We start from the raw sequence: 11365 nt of genomic DNA on the forward strand, positions 1-11365 counted from the left end.
GAGAGTTTTGCTGGGTATAGTAGCCTGGGCTGGCATTTGTGTTCTCTTAGGGTCTGTATCACATCTGTCCAGGATCTTCTGGCTTTCATAGTCTCTGGTGAGAAGTCTGGTGTAATTCTAATAGTCCTGCATTTATATGTTACTTGGCCCTTTTCCCTTGCTGCTTTTAATATTCTATATTTATGTAGTACATTTGTTGTTCTGATAATTATATGTCAGGAGTAATTTCTTTTCTGGTCCAGTCTATTTGAAGTTCTGTAGGCTTCTTTTATGTTCATGGGCATCTCTTTCTTTAGGTTCAGGTAGTTTTCTTCTATAATTTTGTTGAAGATATTTGCTCTCCCTTTAAGTTGTAAATCTTCATTCTCATTTACTACTATTATCCGAAGGTTTGGTCTTCTCATTGTGTCCTGGATTTCCTGGATGTTTTGAGTTAGGATCTTTTTGCATTTTGCNTTTTCTTTGATTGTTGTGCCCATGTTCTCTATGGAATCTTCTGCAGCTGAGATTCTCTCTTCTATCTTCTGTATTCTATTACTGATGCTCACATCTATGGTTCCTGATTTCTTTCCTAGGGTTTCTGTCTCCAGAGTTGTCACGTTTTGGGTTTTCTTTATTACTTCTATTTCCCCTTTTAGGTCTTGGATTTTTTGTTAAATTCCATCACCTGTTTGTTTCTGTTCACCTCTCTTTCTTTAAGGACATCTACCTCTTTAGTAATATTCTCCTGTTTTTCTTTAAGGACTTGTACCTCTTTAGCAGTGTTCTCCTGCATTTCTTTAATAATGCCCTTCTTAAAGTCCTCTACCAGCATCATGAGGTATGCTTTGAAATCTAATTCTTGCTTTTTGGGGGTGTTGGGGTATTCAGGACTGACTGAGGTGGGAGTGCTAGGTTCTGATGATGGTGAGTGGTTTCTGTTAATAAGATTCCTACATTTGCCTTTTGCCATCTGGTGATCTCTGGAGTTAGTTGTTATAGTTGTCTCTGGTTGGAGCTTGTTCCTCCTGTAATTCTGTTAGTCTCTGTCAGCAGTCCTGGGAGTCCAGCTCTCTCCTGGGTCTCAGTGGTCAGATTACTCTCTGCAGGGAAGCTCTCCTCTAACAGGGAAGGTACACAGAGGCCTGGCATTCAGATCTGCCTCCTGGCTGAAGATGTAGGCCCAAAACAGGGCCTGTCCCAGAAGATGTGTTGCCACTGCAGTTTATTCACTCACCTGCACAGACTAGCCACTGAGGGACCCTGTACACAATATGACTCTCTCACCTACTCTGGCAGACAAAGCCCTCACAGGTGGCCACCTTTCCTCTAGTGATAAATGAGCCCAAATTTCTGGAGTCCGAAACAGGGTCTGTCCCAGAAGCTAGGTTGCTTCTGTCTGGCCCAAAGCTGTGTAGCTTCTGTGGTCCACACTCTCACCAGTGCAGACTGTAGCCTAGGCGAACCAGAGCAAAGATGGCTCCCCAACCAGTTCAATATAGTGAGAGCCCTTCGGGGCAGACACCTCTCCTCTGGTGTGGAATGTGCTTGTATGTCTAGAGACAGAAACGGGATCTTTCCAGAAGCTGTGTTGCTTCTGTAGGCCACCCACTCCTGGCAACTCACTGGAGCAAAGATGGCAAAGATGGCTCTCTTACCAGCTCAGGCAGTGAGAACCCTCCGTGGTGGACACCTCTCCTCTATTGGGAAAGTTGCTGGATGTCTGGAGCCAGAAAGTGAGTCTGTCCCAGCTGCTGTGTTGCTTCTGCAGGCCGCCCTTTCCCTGGCAATGCACCAGAGCAAAAATCTTGTTTTTGTTTTTTAAAAAGGGTATTTATCACGTGATTTCTACCTAACCACTGTTGTATTAAATTTAGCTGATATTATTAAATAGCATCCATTGATGCTATAAAAAAGAAATGCAAAATAGGATGTTCATAGAATCAGTACATTCTGACAAAGAACCTTGGTATTTAATACATTGTGTCTCCTCTCTTCATCTGAAATCCTCCACCTATTTTAGCCCGATACTTGCTCCAGTCCCTAATTGTTCTCCTACTTTCAGTTGTTTCACATTGGTTTTTTTTGATAATATTTTGAAAATACTTTTATTCATTCTTTGATAATTTCAGAATACATTTAGATCAAATCCTTTCCCACTCCCCTAGCCACCCAAATTTATGTTCTGTCTCCCTCTTAAATAACACACACACACACACACACACACACACACACTCATAGAGTCTACAATTTCTGTTGGCTAACTACTCCTGAGCATGGGGCCTGTCTTAGAGTGTGGTTGTTACAAACTATATCACTTCATTTTAGAGAGCTAACTTATAGACATTATCTAATCTAGCCACTATCAATTGCAAATGGCTTCTTAGATGGGATCAGGACTTGAAGCCTACTTGTCTCCATGCTGGCACTTTGCCTTGTTTGAGAATATGCAGCTCTTGTGCATACTGTTGCCATTGATAATAATTCTAAAATGGACCCCTTTCAGTCAAAAATCTAATACTGTCAAATGCGTGCCAAGAACATTCAATTAAACACATAATATATTCTATATTTTGACTAGTAGATATATTCATGTGGTCTCATCTTTTATATTTCACATATACTAATGAACCAGCCTGCCACTATCTTGGGCTTAAAAGCCACCTTACAGTGAAGAAAAAATAGGGGCATTCCTATTTATAATTAAACCTCTGTTTCTCAAAGATTGGTCTATGCCCTGTAACTACAATGTTTCTGTGATGCGTTACAGGAATCTGCAACCATGTCTTTGTTTCACAATGTTGCTCATAACCATTTTGCCATGTTACCTTTGTTTCAAAAGGTTGTTATGACTACCTTGTTAAGACTACCTGTTATGACTACTTTATGTTTACCTTGCAATCATGTCTTTGTTTCAGGAAGTCATTTTGACTAACGTGCAGTGTTCATGTTCTGCTCCTGTAACCTCACCTATCTTGCCTGCCAAATCTCCCATTTGGAAAACCCCTACCTCCGAGCTATAAAAACTTTGTCTTCCCATGTCCAATGCTGACTTCATGAACCCTACTTTTAAGGGGAGGCAGCCTGTGTACATGAATAGAAACATTTGCTTCAATTAGTTGATTGTTTTAATTAATTTGGTCATGATTTTAGTTAGTGGTTTTTCTCCTTGAATATTTGGTGTTAAAAGTACCACTCCTTCAAGTATAAGAAACACACAGGTTTTATATTATAATTTGATACCTAATACTATGCTTTCACATAAAAGTATTTTCTGCTTAAAATGCCCTTAACTTTTCTTTCATATGTTGCTTATAGTGTCTTTAAAATCTACCAATGTGCATCATAATCTATAAGAACTTGTTTGGATTACTTCCTGTGGTATATTCTTACAGTAGTCAATAAGTATGTTTATTATGGTAATTGCTATGTAGAGTAGGCTTTATTAAATTAAAAACATTTACTCAGTGCTGTGCTTTTTGGTGTACTTGTCTCCAAAAGCACAGGCACTTTGTCTCATTTGCCATTGGGATATTCTGCATCTTCCCTTTGGAAGGTACTTTAGAAAGGTTCCTAATGAGGAGAGTGGGGCAATAGAAAGAACGAAACAAAGGGAGAAAAATAAATAATCTGAAAAGTACCAGGAGTAGAGATAAAGACAGGAAGGAAAGAAGGCATATAGGATCCAGGTTTTTAAAAAAGAAAGAAAGAAAGAAAGAAAGAAAGAAAGAAAGAAAGAAAGAAAGAAAGAAAGAAAGAAAGAAAGAAAGAAAGAAAGAAAGAAAGAAAGAAAGAAAGAAAGAAAGAAAGAAAGAAAGAAAGAAAGAAAGGAAGGAAGGAAGGAAGGAAGGAAGAAAAAAGAAAGCAGACAGAAGGGGAAATAAAACCTGGAAAATATTTACAGTTTCTTCACTAATTAAAAATAAAAGAACATGTTTTAGAATCATTAAAAAGACATTTGAAAAGACAAGCAAAAATTTCATTGTATCATCAGTAATTATCAAGGTGCATAAAACTTTAAGGAATTCTTGGAGTAGAGTATGACTATTCTCTTTTGTGATTTTTCTTCTTTATCATGCATACTAAAGTCCATGGAGTTTGAAGTTGTAGATTGTTTGTCAGTGAGCTTGTAGAGCATAATTACACTCTTTAATTAAGATAGACTTTGTACGAAGCAGAATTATACTTTCCTTGATGTGAGTAAACTGTAATTTAATGCAAAAGGTTCTGCCATGTTACATTTTCCAGAGCTTTCGTTCATTCTTGCTTAGTAATTACAAATGGCTTACAAATAAACACTTGGGATGATTTCCCAACTGTTATGTATTTACTTATGAAGCTGGAACTTCCATCACTGGGACACTTAAGTGGTTTTGAAAGATTGTGTATGGGTTCATTTTACAATGCATTTGAAGTTTGTAATCCTGCTTAAATACACAAAAATAGGAAGGATTAACAAACTGCCGCTTGGAAACCAAGAGACAACAGAAAGAAGGGCAATCAAGTCAGATCCTACAAGAAACATGAAATCAATTGGTCAAAACATGGAAGACTGTCAACAAAAATAATATGTTATAGTCCCTCAAGAGTTTCTGTTTATGCTAGAGGAAGCCTAAAATAATCTGTGGGTTTTGATGCTTGATTTAGTTTTCCACAAGCCTAATTAACACCAGATTAAGTTCACTGCCACTATAGTTTATCTCCGAGACTGACAAATTGTTGGTGTTTATTTGCCTGCTCCTCAGAAAGACTAGCTGCTATAATGTAATGACATATTTGATAACATTGAAAGCAATATAATAGTGCCCATGAAAAGAAGTTTGTAGGCTATTATAATAATTTTTAAAGAGCTAATTTTATAATGAACAAAAGTACTCCAGAAACAACTAAATCATCTCATGTTCTATTTGGGTGTGCCCACTGGTTGGATTAAATTAAATACAATTAAATCATTTTTTATTATAAGATAGGTCTCCTTTGCTTTAGTAAAATATGTCAATTTATTTGAATTCATAACCAAGGGTTAAATCTCACTGTTATAGACAATGTATGGGAACATTTTCAGATGTATGTATTCAGTGCAGTGCAATACAATGGATGAAATGTAATGCAATGCAGAGTGAAATATTCTCCATGCCAACTTCTAGTCTTTTAGATTTCCATTTTACTAGGACAAGAAAATATTCTCTAATCCCACTTCTGAAGCTGTTGATATAGATTACAATTCAAGGTCAAGATGGAATTATGCTACTTATTTGCTTTGCTTTGGATCTTTCAACTCTGTGCAAGAGTTCATAGGACACAATAAAACATGTTTGTTTATGTATGTGAACAAACTAGAGCTCAGATTTTCATCTTGCTCCCTGAATGCTCTCCTGACTTCAAAGGGAGCTTGATATGGCAAAATATGCAAGAGGTTAGAGTTGGCTAGGAAATCAGTATGAAATGACATAATTCCTCATTCACAGAATTATGTATGACATATACCAGGCGCAAACTATCTACTGCCACTCTTTATAGAGAGAGGAAGTTTGAATAGCACAATCTAAAAAGGATTTGTTTAAAAGCAGTGATTTATTTAAACATAAATAGAGATGTTCATGATTTTCTTTTTTTCTGCCTTCACTTAGTCTAGCCTTTCCAGTGGCCATAGCTTACCAATCCCTCCTGCCCCTCAAAAAAGATAGAAAGAGTCCTTCCTTTTACTAATATTTTAGTGAGTTACCTTTATGCCTCAGACAATGTGTTTTATCCCAATCTGCCATATTATTTTTCCTTGGAAAATAAGAAAGTACATGTCTATTTCTTTCTAGTAAACCCTTGTAAAACAAATATCTCAAAACACAGCAACATTGACCAGGAAAACTATACCTATAAGAGTTCTCTAAAACCATTTATTTCCTCCTTTTTTTTAAAAAAAAAAAAAAAAAGTAGATTGTAGAAAAAAGAAGTTTGTTTTCAATGTGGCCACATTAGAAAGTGATCCTGTGAAACCCTTAAATTGTTTTTCCTAAATATAAATTGAGAGTAAAGTTTAAACAGGGGTCAAGGATATGCACATCTAAGCAGTCCCAGTATAGATGTGGTCCTACCCACTGTTGTCCTATCATTGCCTGGGCTTCAGACTCATATTGTTAAGTGTCCTGACAAGCTGTTAGAATTATGTGAATCTATTTCCAGGAAACAAGTTCCCTTCTCTCTGGGGTCTTTTCCTTCTCCCAGCATGAGATTTCTGGAGAAATTCAAATTTCTTGGGTTTCAACAACTTGAGAGCCATACTGAGAGCCACAAGCACTTATTTATGACCCCAGTACTTGGGACTGAAGCAGGAGGATCATTTTTGAGGATAGCCTATGTTTCATGATTAGACTCTGTCTAAAACAAATTAGATGGAGTTGCTTATGCCAGCTATTCCAAAAGTAACTAAAAGCTAGTAGTATTTTAAAATGTTTTTGTGCTTGTTTTCTTGGAACTGTGCTGTAACCTTGGATCGTATTTGCTTTCTATGTATTATATTTGTTTCAGACACAGATATATTTCACCTCATGACTGAGGTATTAAAACAATGCTTCGAGAGTCATAAATGAAGATATTCTCCTCCTTTTTGAATGATATATGCTATCTAAACTATAGATGACTACAAAGTAAGTTGTTAAAGAATTTCAACGTAAAATATAATAGAAGTGTCAGTGTTCTGTTTAGCCTCAAAGTGCTACAAATCCCATTTAAGTTATGCTGCATGTCTTTGAATGATAGTGTTTAGGTTTATTCTCATAAAAGATGTTATCTGTAGAGATGGCATTCAAAGGTTAAGAGGAATACTGTTAACCTACCAAAGATGACCACTCAGGCAGTTTATAGCCAACTGAATCTCTATAACAGCATACTGTGACCACATCCAGGTATTTCAGGAAGCTAGGTGTGGATCCAAGTGTTTGTCCAGAAAAGGATTTTTAAAGGCAAAAAATACATCCTGACATCTCAGTAGCTGCAGAAGGCCTTTATAGAAGAAAGCAGTATAACAGAAGCTAAGATAAGATGTTAGCTAGAAGAGATTTTGTATAAACAGGCAATTTAACAGATTGGAGATAAGGTTAAGATAAACAGTTAGTTGGAGGAGGGTCTGTACAAACAGGTATTTTAACAGAAGTAAGCAAGCTGGGACATCCTGACCTTGAGTTCCTAGGATTGAGTTTGGAAGTTTTCCATGGGATCTTCCATCAAGGAAATGAAATTCTAGTTAAACCTAAAATGGGATCAGCAAGAAGATAAGATGGAGGACAGTCTGTACATATATAGTCTTACTCTGTCACAAGAAGACCTGTGTTTGGTTACCAGTGCTCATGTTAGGCAGCTTATAATTGTCTGTCACTCCAGCTCTAGGGGATCCAATACACAAAATGTTTTTAATGTTTAATTTATAGGAAGCAAAGTGGATATACTTAAGTTTATAGTTCAAATAACACTCACATTTGTGTACAAACATGTGATCAACAAATGAAGACAGAAAAAGGTTGTTTATTAAACCTCAAAGACTAATTTATGCTTTCTGCTAGCTAGTTCTCTTTGAATATCTATTATTATAGTATCTCTCATAGTAGATTTATTTTTACAATGAATTGCATAAACCTAGAAAAATATAGAACATGGTTCTGTAACATCTGAGTTATTTTACTAAATGTGATATCTATGAAATGAATCTGTTATAGTATATATAATTAGTTCTTTACTTTATTAACCTTTGTGATCATGGCTTAAATCTTTTGCTAAACAGTTTTTTATTCAAAACATCACTTCAATTTGTAAATTATCTCCCTGAAAAATAAAATAACACTAACTCTAGAATTTTTATCATGCACTGCATACTCTACTATTTCAACACTCTTATTATGATACAATTTAAACATTCTCTAAAAGAGATGTCTGTTCTATGAATATGCCAGATACCCAATTCTTTTCTAACCCAAAGGAACAAAGTATTTTAAAAGTTGTTTCAGTCATAGAATGACATTATTAATAAGTGTTAATAAGTGTTGATGAGATATTACTGAAATGCTTATGTCAACTTCTCTTTTTCCATGTGGACTCCCTATTCATTGAAATAATATAGTAATTTATTAACTATTTCTTGGCAATATTCATCTAAAACTACAATAATCATCAAGTCAAAACATAATTTCATTTCTGTGTTACTGGAAAATATCATCTAGTAAAGGAAAGATCTGGGACTGAAAATTCCAAAACATTTGTCTCAAGGATAAATCATATTTGCTGTATCTCAGAATTAGAAGCATTCATAACCATATCCCCAAAAGACTATTTGGGGGTAAACATAAGAAAGATGAGAACTTTCCTAAAGCAAAAGTGGCTTTTCACCTGGAGAAAAGAAGTGAAATTTCTAGATAAATAAAATTTTTCCTGATAACCGAAAAATTTGGGCAGTGGTAAAGCCTGTTATCAGGTTTCTTTCCCAATAAATATATTTCTTTAATATGTAGAATATGTAAGCATCTTAAATATGAAAGTTTCTGTTCATCTCCTGCAATTTGAGTAGTTTCTTGTACATAGGTTCAAAGCAATCCTCAATAGTTGTAACTAAATTATGTTGCCTTTTAATTTTGCTCTTTACTCTGTGAAATAATACATGTAACAACTGTTAAAGACATCTCAATTAAAAACATGGAATTACAGTGGCACTGATGGATAAAATGAGTAATTTTTAACAGGTATTAGTAGCTCCTTGTTAATTCATTAGAAAGTCTGTTTATATGAACTAACCAGTACCCCCTGAGCTCGTGTCTCTAGCTGCATATGTAGCAGAAGATGGCCTAATCAGCCATCATTGGGAAGAGAGGCCCCTTGATCTTGTAAACTTTATATGACCCAGCACAGGGGAAGGCCAGGGCCAAGTAGTGGGAGTGGGTGGGTAGGAGAGCAGGGGCTGGGGGGGTATAGAGAACTTTCGGGATAGCATTTGAAATGTAAATAAAGAAAATAATAAATAAATTTTAAAAAGTAAAAAAAAGAAAGTCTATGTTTAAGGTTTAGAAGGTAATGAAATAGGTAAAGTGCTTGCTATACAAACATGAAAACTTGATTGAAGTCATTTAATACCCACAGAAAAGTCTTGTGTAGTGTAATCCTAGCACGGGGGAAGCAGAGACAAGATGGTCTCTGGTGCTTGCTGCTTAGTCAATCTAACCAACTATCAGCTTTATGTTCAATGAGAGATTTTTGTCTCAGAAACTGAGACAGAGAATTAATTGAGGAAGACATCTGTTTTAGGGTTTCCATTGCTCTGAGGAGACAACATAATCAAGGCAATTCTTTTTTTTTTTTTCAAAAAATTTTTTAAATTAGATATTTTCTTTATTTACATTTCAAATGCTATCCCGAAATTTCCCTACACACTCACCCTACTCCCCTACCCACCCACTCCCACTTCTTGACACTGGCCTTCCCCTGTGCTGGGTCATATAAAGTTTGCAAGACCAAGGGGTCTCTCTTCCCAATGATGGCCGACTAGGCCATCTTCTGATACATATGCAGCTAGAGACATGAGCTCTAAGGGTACTGGTTAGTTCATATTGTTGTTCCACCTATAGGGTTGCAGACCCCTTCAGCTCCTTGGGTACTTTCGCTAGCTCCTCCATTGGGGTCCCTGTGTTCCATCCTATAGATGTAAAAATTTTATATAAATTAATCTCTCTCACACAGGGGAGCAATTTTAAAATACACCATTACCTTACTTTAGTCATCCTGAGGACCAACAATCCAGTATATGAACCCTTGAAAGACAAACTACATTCATATTATATCATTTAGTATGATATTATATAGCTACTATGTCTCAAAATATGCCTATGTTTGGATTCCTTTCTTTGGTTATAATCTTTCTGGTAACAAAATTACCCTGTGTAACAAAAGTCACACACAAACACACACACACACACACTTACACACAAACACACACACACATATATATTTATGTATGTATATATATATATATATATATATAAAATGCATGCTACTTTAGAATATTTTCTTAGGTTATTATGTAAACAAATAGTTTACAGTCATGAGCTACCATGTGAAGCTTCTTCATGACATTTATGCATAAAATTTTTGCAATATGCCATTTAATATTACCTTAGAGTCCATATCTTTTTCATATAAACTACAACATTCTCAGTAATTATTTTATCTTTCTACAAAATATAAATTTATGACCATTATTATATTCTCAAAAATGCTTTTTTAAAACATAGATTAAAAATATTGTTGACAATTTTAATAACATTGAAAGTGCATCTTCACTTAAGGGCTCTCTTTATCTTTCTATCTTCATGACTATTAATAGCATGAAACATTTGCATATAAATTATAAAGAAAATATTAACAGAAAGCTGCAAAACATTAAAATTTTTAGACTCAATGTGTATCAGTGAAGAAACATTACAAGAATCCAATTCAAACTTATGCAAAATATGAAGTTTTATTGATTCTCATATTTGAGAAGCATACAAAATAAGCTGTTGTCAAGGTTTAATGCTATATCTAAAGATCTATGCTCTGTCTTGTATTTCCGTGTATTTTTATTAATATTTAGTAAGAAAAGTAACATTAGAAAACTAAGGTAACTCTAGTTATTACCATGTATAGTTCTAAGATAAATGGTTTTTAGATATCTAGTAGTATGTGTTTGCTTTTGTTGAATGGGTGATATTAATGTAATTAGTATAGATTCCTGAGGATCCAACACTATGAGTGGGAATGGAGGTACTCACATCTAAATCTTCTGGCAGTCAACAAATGAAGGAAGAATGAGTCATACTAGAAAGTCAAATTTTAATGACAGAACGTCTGTTCAATTGCCAACTCACCAATTTCAGTTTGTTACAATTCCCAGTGTTATTAGAATACATTTTCTTTGGCTTATGAAGAAAAGTTCGTCCTTTTTTGGTACGTTAATTTTATTTTATTTTTAAATTAATTTATTTTTTACACTCCATGTTTAAGAAAGTTCTTCCTTTTGGGAGAAATGTTGGATGAACTCTGCTTAAATTCTCTCAGTACAAAAGACAAAGCAACCAATATAAACTTTAAATCACAACTTGGCATATATAATATAACTATTACAGTCCAAAACATGAGTTAATATTTTGGCTGTTCTATCACATTTCCAGTAAAATATATAACACAGTGACAAGAGCAAAAATTTGAATTACTTAATGCTTAACCCAGCAGTAATCATGAATATCACTACTCTCCAATTAGAATAAATATTGCCAAATAGAAAGCCCAAAGGATCAGATGAAAATACTTCTTCAGAGAAAAAAATCTTCATATCAAACAAGAATCCAAAGGCAAATTAGTAGGTAAACCT

This window comes from Mus pahari, chromosome X, assembly GCF_900095145.1.
Source record: "Mus pahari chromosome X, PAHARI_EIJ_v1.1, whole genome shotgun sequence".
Taxonomy (NCBI): Eukaryota; Metazoa; Chordata; class Mammalia; order Rodentia; family Muridae; genus Mus; species Mus pahari.